Consider the following 12641-nt stretch of genomic DNA (forward strand, 5'->3'; position numbering starts at 1 on the left):
AAACTCAAAAGGATGGGCAGATACGTACTTAATCAAAATAAAAGGAAGTCCAAGTAAACAGTCATGGTCCTCTGGAGGCCAATGAATCAATTGTTCAGAAATGCAAATTCTTCCGTTTTCCAAAAGGAGTTATTATTTCAAACTCAATTAGATTCAACTGCTATTTGTTGATCTTGAGGCCCAAAAGACTTCTCTTTTTCTAGAAGAAAGAACCCTTGCACTAGGAGGGTCCCTAACAAACACTTGTTGACCTGCTGTTTGATTCCAAGCCTCATTCTACTGGCTTCTGACCATGAGCAACAACCACAGGAGGCTTTTCTTCTTAAAGCTACTTAGTTTGGAACACTAGAGTAGCCCCATTCTTCATCCATAACCTATTTTGGAAAGACCCAACACAAAAGATTTCAGGGAAAAAAATTCACTTAAGAAAGAAGCTAAAATTAAGGTGGGAACATAAATAAACAGATTGTTTTTCTTAAGAGTTCCATGATAAAACATTTCTTTGAGGATTTGCAAAGAGAATCATTAATACTTAAATGATTCATAGACTGGAAATAAGCTAATTTTAGCTAGTACACCATCGCATTATCCTTCACGCCCACACCGCCAGGGAGACGTTTAATCCTTGCCCCGTTTAGTTTTTTTAACTAAAAGGAAAAGGCAAGCCAGACATTCAGAGAAGGGACTCCAAGCCATGGACTTTGATTAAGATCAAGGCTGACATGGAAAACAGTATGGAGGTTCCTCAAAAAATTAAAAATAGAACGATCATATGATTCAGCAATTCCACTTCTACGTGTTTATCGAAAGGAAATGAAATCAGTATCTTGAAGAGATATCTGCGCTGCTGTGTTTATTGCAGCATTATTCACAACAGCCAAGATATGGAATTAAACTAAATGTCCATCAATGGATGAACAGATAAAGAAAATGTGCTGTTATATAATATATATAAGCAATGCCATATTATTCAGCCTTTAAAAAGAAGGAAATTAGGGCTGGCCCCATGGCCGAGTGGTTGGGTTCGCGCGCTCCACTTCAGGGGCCCAGGGTTTCACTGGTTCAGATCTTGGGTGTGGACATGGCACCACTCATCAAGCCACACTGAGGCGGCATCCCATATGCCACAACTAGAAGGATGCACAACTGAAAAAAAATATACAACTATGCACTGGGGGCTTTGGGGAGAAAAAGGAAAAAAAATCTTAAAAAAAATAAAATAAAAGAAGGGAATCAGGGCTGGCCCTGTGGCTGAGTGGTTAAGTTCGTGCACTCCACTTTGGCAGCCTGGGGTTCACTGGTTCGGATCCTGGGCAAGGCCCTACACACTGCTCATCAAGCCATGCTGTGGCGACATCCCACATAGAAGAACTAGAATGACCTACAACTAGGATATACAACTATGTACTGGAGCTTCGAGGAGGAAAACAAAAAACTAGGAAGATTGGCAACAGATGTTAGCTCAGGGTCAATCTTCCTCATCAAAAAAGCAAAAGAAAAAAAAGGAAATCCTGTCATTTCCAACAACATGGATGAAACTGGAGGACATGATGCTAAGTGAAATAAGCCAGGCACAGAAATACAAATACTGCATGATCTCACTTATATGTGGAATCTTAAAAAGTTGAATGTATAGAAGCAGAAAGTAGAACGGCCTTTGCCAGGGGCTGAGGGGTAAAGGAAATGGGGAGATGTTTGTCAAAGGATAGAAACTTTCGGTTCTGCAGTATGAATAACTTCTGGAGATCAAATGTCCAGCATGGCGACTATAGTTAGTAATACTGTATCACATCCTTGCAATTTGCTAAGAGAGTAGATCTTAAATGTCCTCACCACAAAAAAATTAAAAAGGTAACTACGTGAAATAATGGATGTGTTCCCACTGGGGCAATCGCTTTACAATGTATATGTATGTCAAAACATCACACTGTACACAGTACATATATACAATTTTTAATCGTTGATTATACGTCAATAAAGCTGGGGGGGGGGGATTTTTTAAAAGATCCAAGCTGAGACTCAGAGTTCAGTCCCTTATCTGAGGTTGCCTTCCAACTTTTTCAGTGCACACCTCCATCCCCGTCTCAGAAGGGAGAGTAGACACAGGAAGGAGCACTCCTCTGGGCTGAGGAAGAAAGGCGGAACCTTTGGCAAATACAGCATTCACCCATCCTTCCACTGGGGTGGAAGGTACCTGACCACCCTATTCAATAAACCCCACGAGGAAGGCTCGTCTGTCCCATCCGAGCATAACCCACTGGGATAGACCCTTGCTGACCACAAGCGTGAACCAGCGCCCATGTCTCAGGGCTCCTCGGGCTGCAGGAGCGAGAAGGTTTCGTTGCATATCAGATTTAGCACTGATTCATGTCCATTTCTACGACCCCTGTTTCAAAGCAGGCCTGCTGGGTCTATCAAAGTGTGAGTTCCCTTCAGGTTCCGGGCTTGCTGCTAGGTCAAGGCCCTCCTAAGCAGCGAAGTGACCAAGAGAGAGGTTGCCGGCCAGAAGGGCTGAGAAGCGGATGGGACGAGGCAACCTGAAGATGCTCTTTGTGGTGTCTGGAGTCCATCACCTGACTCTGGCTCCCCGTGGGCCTCCCTGTGGCCAAGCAGCCTCAGAGAGCCTTGAAAACAGCTGAAATAACAAGAAGGTCGGCAGACCTTTCTGGCAGAGGGCTCTGTCGGTTTTCCAGAGACAAAGCTTCTGATGAGCTGAGGCCAAAAAAGACAAAGGCGCAGGGGAGCGTGATCTCTGGTCGCAGAGCACTGTTGTTCCACCCGCCAAGTCAGAACACGGCCGCGGCGCTGGCTGGGGCCAGCAGGCACACGCAGCTGCCAGGAGGGGCCTGGGGTGCCAGCTGCCCACGTGCAGTCTGAAATGATTCCCCCAGGCCTTGTCATCCACCCAGCAAGCTTGGACTGAGTGACAGGTCTCCATCTAGGCACCGTGCACACAGCAGAGAGTGAAACCCCAAGACCCCTGTCCTCACGCTGCTTCCGTTCCCGTGAGGGGAAGAAAGGAAATGAGTAAAATAAAATTCCAGGGGAAAATCAGATCAGGAAGGAGATGGAGGGTGTGGGGGCGAGCAGGGGCAGAGTTAAAGAAGGTCAGAGACAACCTGGCTGAGCAGGTGATCTTTCTCTAAGACCTGCAGGAGGGAAGGGAGGAAGCTCGGCAGCTGTCGGAAGTGGTGTCTGAAAGGTGTGGCCTGCAGAGAAGCCAGCAAGGGCAATGGGGCCGGCTCACATGAGGGGCAGCAAAGATGCCACTGTAGACACAGTGCAGTGAGGGAGGGCGAGGATTAGGTGGAGTCAAGAGGAAGACAGGCTTTCACCGAGCAAGAGGGGAGGTTAGAGAAGGCTTTGAGCCAGAGCAGCAAGTTCTGACTCCCATGGTAAGAGAATCTCTCCAGCTGCTCTGTAGAGACTTCACAAGTGTGCTGCAGGGTGGCAGGTAAGAGAAGAAGCGGAGGAGTTAGGAGTCCATTGCATCAGCCCAGGTGAGTCCAGGTGAGAGACAGCGCTAGGGTGAGGCAAGCCAAGCGCCTGGGGCACGAAATTTGAGGGTGTGGCACTCCCTCTCAGGCACCCATCCAGCAGTCCCACGACTGACGGCGGGCACCTCCTTAAAATTTTGCCGCACCCTAATCCAGGCCCAAGTGAAGAGGAGAATCCAGTTACCGTGGCAGCCAGGACAAATGGTTATGTGGGTTATTTAATGCCTGTGTGTAATAAACATCCTTGTGCCCCTTTCTTTGCCCCTAGACCCAAACATACCAGTTTGGGGCTGGCCCAACTCAGAAAGATTGCTTCCTCAGAGTGCACCTGGGGGCCCTCAGTCTTAGCTCAACAATGCGAAGGAAATCTTTTGTTTCCTATTATATTCTTTTCTTTTAGTTTTATTGACATATAATTGACATACAGCACTGTGTAAGTTTAAGGTGTACAGGATAATGACTTGACTTACACATATTGTGAAATGATTACCACAATAAGTTTAGTTAACATCCATCATTTCATTTAAGTACAAGAAAAGAAAAGAAGAAAAGGAGTTTTTCCTTGTGATGAGAACTTTCAGGATCTACTCTCTTAGCAACTTCCAAATACACCATCCAGCAGTGTTAGCTATAGTCGTCACGTTGTATATTACATCCCCAGTCCTTACCTGCCTTATAACTGGAGCAAAGGAAATCTTTGCTTGAATGCCTCTATCCAGGCTGGGAAAGCAATTCCACCTAGATAATTAAAATGCTTCTTCTTTTTTTTTTTTTTTTAAAGCTTAAAGACCTCAAGCCAGACCCTGTTGTTGGGAATACCATTTCTGTGAACCCAACAATGCCAGGAAACTCATCCACGGGGGGCATATGACATCCTGCCTGGCTTTAGGCTGGAACCACCTGTTGGGACTGTCACAGAAGGAAGCCATGTGGCAGGAGCCAATTTGGGAGGGCAGAGGTGGCATCATGCCATGTCTCTGAAAACGCGGTAGCCCTGAGGAAATTGTATCCGGGTCCTTGAACACAGGTCAGAAAAACAGAGAGAGTGGTCGGGCCTCTGAATAACATCCTTTCTCTAAAATTCTGTCCTCCACTTGAGAAGAAAAATCCTGAGGGGTGTGGTCAAGTGGAAAGGGCTCAAGGTCAGTTACCCGAAATCCACTCCCTGAAACCCTGTTTGCCAAATTTTTAAGGACTTTTTACCAAGTGGTATTTACTTATTATTTATTAACCATTTTATTATGGGAGTTGTCAAACACACAGAAGTTGAGAAACTCAGGCCTAGCTACCCAAAATCTAGATTCAACGATTATGAACATACGGCCAGTCGGGTTTCATCTGTCTCTCTCCTGCCTCCCTTCCCCTCCTCCTCCACGAACGCTGGATTATCCTGAAGCAAACCTCAGATAGCACGTCATTTCATCCATACACACTTCTATCCGGTTCTCTAAAAGTTAAGAATTCTTTTTAAATGTAACTACAATTCTATTAATAACCCCCTTTTAAAATTAACAATAATTTGTTAGCATCATCAAAAATCCAATCCGTGCGTAAATGTCTTCCCTCGTCTCATCAATGGTTCTTTTACAGTTGGTTTGTTCTGATCAGGATCCAAATGCCACCACACATTGAATTTGATTCTTCTCTCTCTTCTCTTTTCACTTATAAGTTCCTCCTCTCTCTTCCCTACAATCTATTTGTAAATAAATTTGGTTGTTTGTCCTATAAAATTATTCAAATTTTGCATCTTATTGATTGTACCCCATGGTGTCATTTAAAATGCTCCATGGACCCTAGTCTTCCCTGTGAACTGGTTTGCAGATCTAGAGGTGAGACCAGATTCAGGCGCGATTTTTTGGCAGGCCCACTTTACACATCCTATCTTTCTCCCTGTCATGTTAAGATTGATCAGTGGTTCATGTGTCAAAGTTTCTTCTCTTTTTTTTGGTGAGGAAGATTCCCCTGAGTAACATCTGTTGTCAATCTTCCTCTTTTTGCTTGAGGAAGACTGGCCCTGAGCTAACATCTGTGCTAATCTTCCTCTACTTTATATGTGGGACGCTGCCACAGCATGGCTTGACAAAGTGTGTAGGTCTATGCCTGGGATCCAAACTGGCAAACCCCAAGCCGCTAAAGTGGAGCACAAGAACTTAACTACTACGCCACCAGGCTGGCCCCAAAAGTTTCGTTGTTTTCTGGTCATTTTTGCATGAGAATAGGGAACTTTCTATTAAATTCGACATGCTATCTTTCCTATTTTTACAGATTGACCCTTTCCCGGGATCAGTTCCACCTCTACAATGAAATACATTAGATTCTGTTATGCACCGCATGTTGCATCCTCCCAAAATCCATAGGGTGAAGCCCGAAGTCCCAATGTGATGGTGTTTGAGAAGGGGCCTTTGGGAGGTCATTAGGGTTGGATGAGGTCCTGAGGGTGGGGCCCTCGTGATGGGATTAGTGCCCTTATAAGAGGAGAAAGGAGCAGATTTGTTCTCTCTTACAAGAGAAGACACAGCAAGAAGGCGACGGTCTGCAAGCCAGGACGTGAGTTCTCACCAGGAACCAAATCCGCCAGCATGTTGACCTTGGAGTCCCCAGCCTCCAGGACTGTGGGAAATAAAGTCCTGTTGTTTAAGCCACGTACTTTATGGTATGTTACGGCAGCCCAAGCCAACTGAGACAGATTGCAGCTAAGTTTTACCTGAGAAACTCTGAGGCCGAGGCAGAGGCAGAAGTAGGGGTAAGACCAAAACTTGGGGGAAAAAATGCTTAGTCTAGTGAAGCAGTTACTTGGCAAATTTGCCTTTTGGGGATGTGTTAACCTGTTTCTCCAGAAGAAGCTGTGTCCAGGATTCAGCATAATCATTCCCTAGCTGCGTGGCCTTGGATAAGTTACTGAATCTCTGTGTGCCTCAGTTTCCCCACTGACCTGGACTATAGAGCCATAGTAAACTTCCTCCACCCCAAACACAATGTGAGAATGAAATAACCCAACACACGTCTGCTCTCAGTAAGTGCTCAGAAATGTCGGCTATTGTTATTCCACCTCTTGAGAGTTTAGAAGATAAAGAGATAACAAATATAAGAACACTTTGAAAAAGAACTAGGCAAGCCCAAAGCGTTGCTAAAATTAATATTAAGCAAAACTGCTCTGAGTGTAGATGGTGAAATCCGGGCTCCCTGTAGTTATTGGCTGAGTCTTTGTCACAACTGTCAGTCAGCTTGCTCTGCTGTTAGATTCTGAACCCAGGAGAAGCTACCAACACCATGGTCACAAACAACACCAAAGGAAAGTGAAGAGTCACTCTGATTTGCATTTCCAAAGCTCCAAACTATAGGTCCTTGTCACACAACTCCATGGCTGTCTGTGCCATTTGGGCTAAACCTGAGCCAAGTCTCTCTGCCTGGGCAGACTCTGGCAATAGCTGGCATGGTCCTTGGAGTACATTGCCTACCGGTAAATCTGGTTTTGGATGATATAACAGTATGAGGTCAAGTCAAGATGTAGGCTGGGTGCGAGGAAAATCCCCCTTTGCTGACGCTAACTGAAAGCGGGAATTACATTTCAATATCGGATATATCCAAAAGGACTATTTGTCCATGACACTAGGTAAGGTGTTCCAGCAAGTCACAATTCTACGATGTCAATTCCATAAGGGCTGGGACAAATATCTGTTTTATGTACTGCATAATCCCGGTACCTAGCCCAGAGGGTGTTTAATCAGTATTTGCTGGCTGGGTGCATCCAACATCAACAACTATGGCCAAGACTGCTCTGCCCCACCCTGAAAGCTCAGCTTCACTTCCTCACTTCCCTAAGCTCAGATGACTTTTCTAAGTTCTCCTTCCTCCAGGATTCTCACTTGTAAAAGTATACTTGTTGAAATGCTTCTGAACTAGACAGTAAACACTCTGAGAGGAGGGACCACATCCTCTGGGGTGTGGTTTTGTGGCCTGAGAAATGCTCACAAGTGCTCATGAGTGAGCTGTGATGAGCAGAGGCTGCCCGGGTAGAGGAGCAGTGGGTGTGGGATGGAGGGATGGACGCCTCCATACCCAGTCCCGCCATATACCCCTACTAAGCAGTCAGGCTCACCTAAGGAGGCCAGAGCCCTCCGCTGACCACCACAGGGCAGGGTTCCTCCTTGCCTCCACAACACAGTCCAGGAGCACCCTTCTACCTTCTTTGCATCATCCCCCAGCCATCTGGACATGCTTGAATGTACTGGTCCTAAAGGGTTAAAACAGGAGCTTAACACCATATATTATCCCAGGAAGCCGCAGGACAGGCTGGGCATGTTGAGACAAGATGGAGAAAGCCAGCATCTCCCTTTAGGCAAGAAATGTAGCAGGAAAGCAGGTTTTTAGTCCCCGGCCTTGAGGAACATGGCGGGTGAAGCAACTTCAACAATTATCCAAAGAAAGCCTAATTTAATCGGGGCCAAACCCAGTGGTCCCATCCCCAGCGCTTTCTAACATTTCCACTTAGATTTTGTGACCCAAAACTGTGTCACAAAATTTACTCCTGAAACCAATGTGATTAAAATCACTTTGTTCTGAGAATTTTAATTTCTGTTTTCCTGTTTTTAGGACTCTTGCAATAGGCTTCAGATATTTATAGAGGCCTCCTCAAGCTGATGTTTTCTCTTTCTTTACTTTTTTTAAGTAATAAGAGAATGACAAAGCTCCAGGAGCAGCAAACTATGAAGACGGAGAAGTCTACAAATACCAGTGTTGAAATCAAATAAAACTTTCTCCAGAGTGAATGATACACACCCAGTGACATACATCATCAACATTGCACTGATAGTAACCAGGCAGGCAGAAGTCAGATAACCAAGGCTCCTGCCGCCATGGATTGGGAGGTGACTTCTCTGTCCCCAAATTTGGCATGTTCTCCCTTGCCTCCTGCCATCCTCTCATGCTGTTCACCCCTGCCCAACCCCCCTTGCCAGTCCTTGCAAGGTCTTTCTGCCGGTTATATGCCTCACTGATTTCCATCCTCCTCAATCCCCCAGCCAAGAATCATGGGGCCTCATCGGGAGCCAAGCACAGCACTAAGCTGCTAAGCCCCTTACACACGTTAATCAGTTAACCTAGCAGCACAGCAGGGAGCTCCCCCAAGCAACAGCAACCCTATGCGGTCGGTGTTATTATTATTACCCTCCCCCGTCTTCTTGGAGGAGCAGACTGAGGTAGAGAGAGGTTAAATAACTTGCCCAAGGTGACATAGCTAGTGAGGGCAGAGCTGAGATGCGAGGTGAGGCTCCAGACCCCACGCTCACGTACGTCTTACATTTACAGCATTTTACATCGTACCTCTCCATTTTACCTCCCCTACCTGGCCTTGCACGGTCCACTATGGTGACTCTTGAGTTTGTTTTATCTCCCCAGAACTGAACCCATGACAGCAGGGACCACATCTTTCTTGGCCTCATATTAATATGGACCATACTCAGTGGCCTACAAATTGTTTTGCTTGGGTATCCCATAACGGGATTTGGAAAAACAATAAAGCTCATCTGTATCAGTCAGCTCAGGCTGCCATAACAGAATACCATAGACTGGGTGGCTTCAACAAGATAAATTTCTTTTTTCACAGGTCTGGTGGCTGCAAGTCTGAGATCGGGCTGCCAGGACGGTTGGGTCCTGGTGAGGGAGTTCTTCCTGGCTCGCAGACAGCTGCCTTCTCGCTGTGCGACCACATGCCATACCTCGGTGTGTGTGCTCAGAGAGACAGAGATTTCTGTCTTCCTCTTCTTATAAGGGCACTAATCTCACCATGAGAGCCCCACCCTTAGGGCTTAATCCAACTCTAATTCCTCCCAAGGGCCCCATCTCCAAATACTATCACACGGGGGGTTAGGGTTTCAACACATGAATTTGGGGGTGGGGGGTGGGGCACAGACGTTCAGTTCATACCACCCTCACACAGTTTTGAGTTATCGTTAATGTTTATCATAACTTTAAATTAGTTGCCAAAGATATCATTTCAATTGAATCTGTAAATGTAGACTTTTATAATAAAATTATTAAACCACTCTTTTAAATATATACAATGTAATGTAAACACCAGAACAATTTGAAAACCACCATCATTCCTTTAAAAATTACGCGAGAACATTTCTCATTAAGTCAGAAATTTTCTATCATTTTTTTCAAAACTGTCTTTCCATTCTATCTCAATACAATATATTTTTATGTTCAAAAGTACTTAGTTAGCTTGCCCCATTTCTCTGAAATACAGATTTTGCATATAAATTGAAATTTAATTTTTTACATTCTACTCCAAGCGTGAAAAAAATATCCCTTCTAGATTGAGTTACTATCACAATTATTATTCTAAGTGATAATTTATAATCAAACAAATATATTATAAATTTTGACAAGTTATTATTAAGCAGACGATAATTTTACTGCACAAGCATCTTTAACAAGATGGACGGGAAGGATGACTTGAAGAAGAGAAGTGTGACTTAAAGAGTCATACTGACTTGAAGAAAGGCAGTTTCCTTGACATCAATAGTTCGATATTCCCCCGGAGACATTTTAGCCAGAGCAGAGCATCCTGCTGAGGTCCCGGTTCTGATTAAGCGGGAACGGGCCACCTGTACAGGGCTAATGACGCACCAGGGCCGCAGCACCCTGGGTTCTCAGACAGATCTGCTTTAGGAAAGAGCTGGGTTCTGAAAACTGATTCCTCTAAAATGATCTGTGCCTTCAAGCCCTTGGGCAAATCTTCAAATTCCTCCAGGAGCATGCATTCCCATTTGAAGGGCCCTGCCTTCCTTCAAACTGTCAAATGTAGGGGTTGGGGGAACCTTCACGAACCACAAGATCAACTCAGCACATCTACCTGGAATATCAGTATTCCTGGATGGAAAAGCCTGTGAGGTTCTCTGCCGTCTGGAGAAGCAGATATTGAAGTTTTAAAGCAAGAATTTGCTTCAATCAGATACACGTGGGTCACCCAGCACACAGGCCTTCAGATGAGATAATGGATGGGTGGTGCAGAGACAGGAAGGGGGAGTGTGGGTAGGAGGGAAATCAAGGCCCCCAGTAGAAGCCCCACCAAATGCTCCCCCTCTTCACTGGCTGCTCAGAAGACCCAGCCCCTAAAAGCAGCCTTGCTCCTCTCTGAGCTCCAGACAAGATTCCTTTCAATCTACTTACCCCAAGTTGAAGTTCTCACGGGCTGGTAAATGCAGTGAGCTTATTTGCAAGCCAGGGTCATATCTGCCTAGCAACCCAACGTGAAGACTAGAAGGACTCTAAATGTTGACAGAGAACAAGCAGGCCAACTTTGTACAAAGGAATCTGTTCTCATGCAAATGACCCTGAGCAAGATGGCTAGAAAAGAGAAAGCAGTGGGGATAGCTCTCAGGAGCCAATTTATTTCCCGAGAAGATGCTGAGGGACTTTTTAAGGGCATCATTATCGCCTTGCCCACCGTAAATGAAGGGCCGGAGGGCTCTGCTGACATGGGTTGCAACAGACACAACAGAAGAGGCTAAGAGGGGAGCTGAACCCTTGACTTAATTTCCAGATTTTTCTGGTTCTGTACTCCAGACTCCAAAGGTTCTTTTGTTCGGATTTAGAAGTAAACAGAGTTAGTTTTGTTGGTTGGGGGGGGGGGGGTTGATTAGCATGGTAATACTGTGCTCTCCCTCTCTTTGCTTTCCCTGGAGGAGTGAAAACAGCAGGGGTTTTCACGCTTCGTCTGACTAAGATTGAAGGAACAAGGTAGAGCCAGCCTCTAACCAGGGCGGGCAAGAGTCATCGGTCTGTGGCTGGTAAGGCTGGGCAGAGGTTGGAATTCCAGTCACCTCGCTGTTATCCAAACACAGGTGGCAAATGTCATCTGTGGATGAGCTCTGGTTGCAAAAACGGTCAGTGTGTCCATAAACGTTGTGAAACTTCCGGTGAATACCTCCAGTGCTCTGTGCCTCAACTTTTCTTGTCTGCAAAATGGGGATGAGTGTCAATTGCAGAAGGTTGCTGATGGGCTTAAAATTAGATCATACGTATGACACTTAATACGGTGTTGGAAACGAAGCAAATATGCAAAAAATTAATAATAGGTATAATTATTATTAATAAAAATATTATTATTATTATTATTATTGTTACAGTTATGCCCCCTCCCAACAGCCAGTGGTTTCACTTGGTCAAATACTCACATGTGACTTTCCCAATCATTCATTCACCTCCAGCGCTTCTGGTATTATTTATCTAATTTTTATTTATCTAATTTTTACTTATCTAATTTTTAAAATCAAGACGCTGAAGGACTAAGATCTTTCATGACTTGCTTAGAGTCATAAATGACAGTTATAAATGGTGGGCTGCACCCCTAGGTTCTCAAGCAAGACTCAACACAGTAAATGCTGTGTCGAATTAAGTATGACATTTCCATGCTGAGTGCAGTGACAGGTCCTAATGCACTGTAAGATCCTCAATAACAGAGATTAACTTACAGTCAGTCCTGTTTTAGTACTGCTTTTATTGTAGTATTAAAATCAGTTTCTAAAGGGGCTGGCCCCGTGGCCAAGTGGTTAAGTTCGCGCACTCCGCAGCAGGCGGCCCAGTGTTTCGTTGGTTCGAATCCTGGGCGCGGACATGGCACTGCTCATCAGACCACGCTGAGGCAGCATCCCACATGCCACAACTAGAAGAACCCACAACGAAGAATCCACAACTATGTACCGGGGGGCTTTGGGGAGAAAAAGGAAAAAATAAAATCTTTAAAAAAAAAAAATCAGTTTCTAAAGATCATTACCTGCGGAATCTTCGAAGAACAACTCCAGAAAGAATCGCTTGCAAGGTGTGCTGGAGTCAGCTGTGGGACTTGGTAAGCCATAAATAACAATAACAATAAGACCTAATGGGTCCTGAGGGCTTACCATACGCCAGTCACTTTGATCTGAAGTTTACAGGCATCTAAATTAAATCTTTCAGTTCTGGGAATGCCACCATTGTCCCCATTTTACAGTTTGGGGAACTGACGCTCTAAGAAGATGTGACTCCGACAAGGTTGCAAAGCTACTCAGTGGCCCCTGGCTGTACTGTACTGGCCGTAACGGCGGTGTACCCCAACACACCTGCTCCCACCTAACCCACGCCGGAGCTTGTTAACAGCAC

The 12641-nt window shown here is 45.2% G+C and overlaps 1 protein-coding gene across 8 annotated transcripts in view; it reads right to left on the reverse strand.

The window, feature by feature from the left end:
* ARSG (arylsulfatase G) overlaps nt 1–12641 on the reverse strand; it is a 116150-nt gene that overhangs the window by 78857 nt on the left and 24652 nt on the right. For 3 of the 8 annotated variants that reach the window (XM_070226994.1, XM_070226995.1, XM_001494289.5), the window contains exon 2: nt 11327–11461. The exons of 3 other annotated variants lie outside the window; for them this stretch is intronic. The gene's annotated coding sequence lies outside the window, so the exon portion shown is untranslated. Of the gene's footprint in view, nt 1–10673; nt 11462–12641 lie in introns of those variants that run through there. 2 more of the 8 variants (XM_005597242.4, XM_070226996.1) reach the window with 2 other exon arrangements.

Source organism: Equus caballus, chromosome 11, assembly GCF_041296265.1.
Source record: "Equus caballus isolate H_3958 breed thoroughbred chromosome 11, TB-T2T, whole genome shotgun sequence".
Lineage (NCBI taxonomy): Eukaryota > Metazoa > Chordata > Mammalia > Perissodactyla > Equidae > Equus > Equus caballus.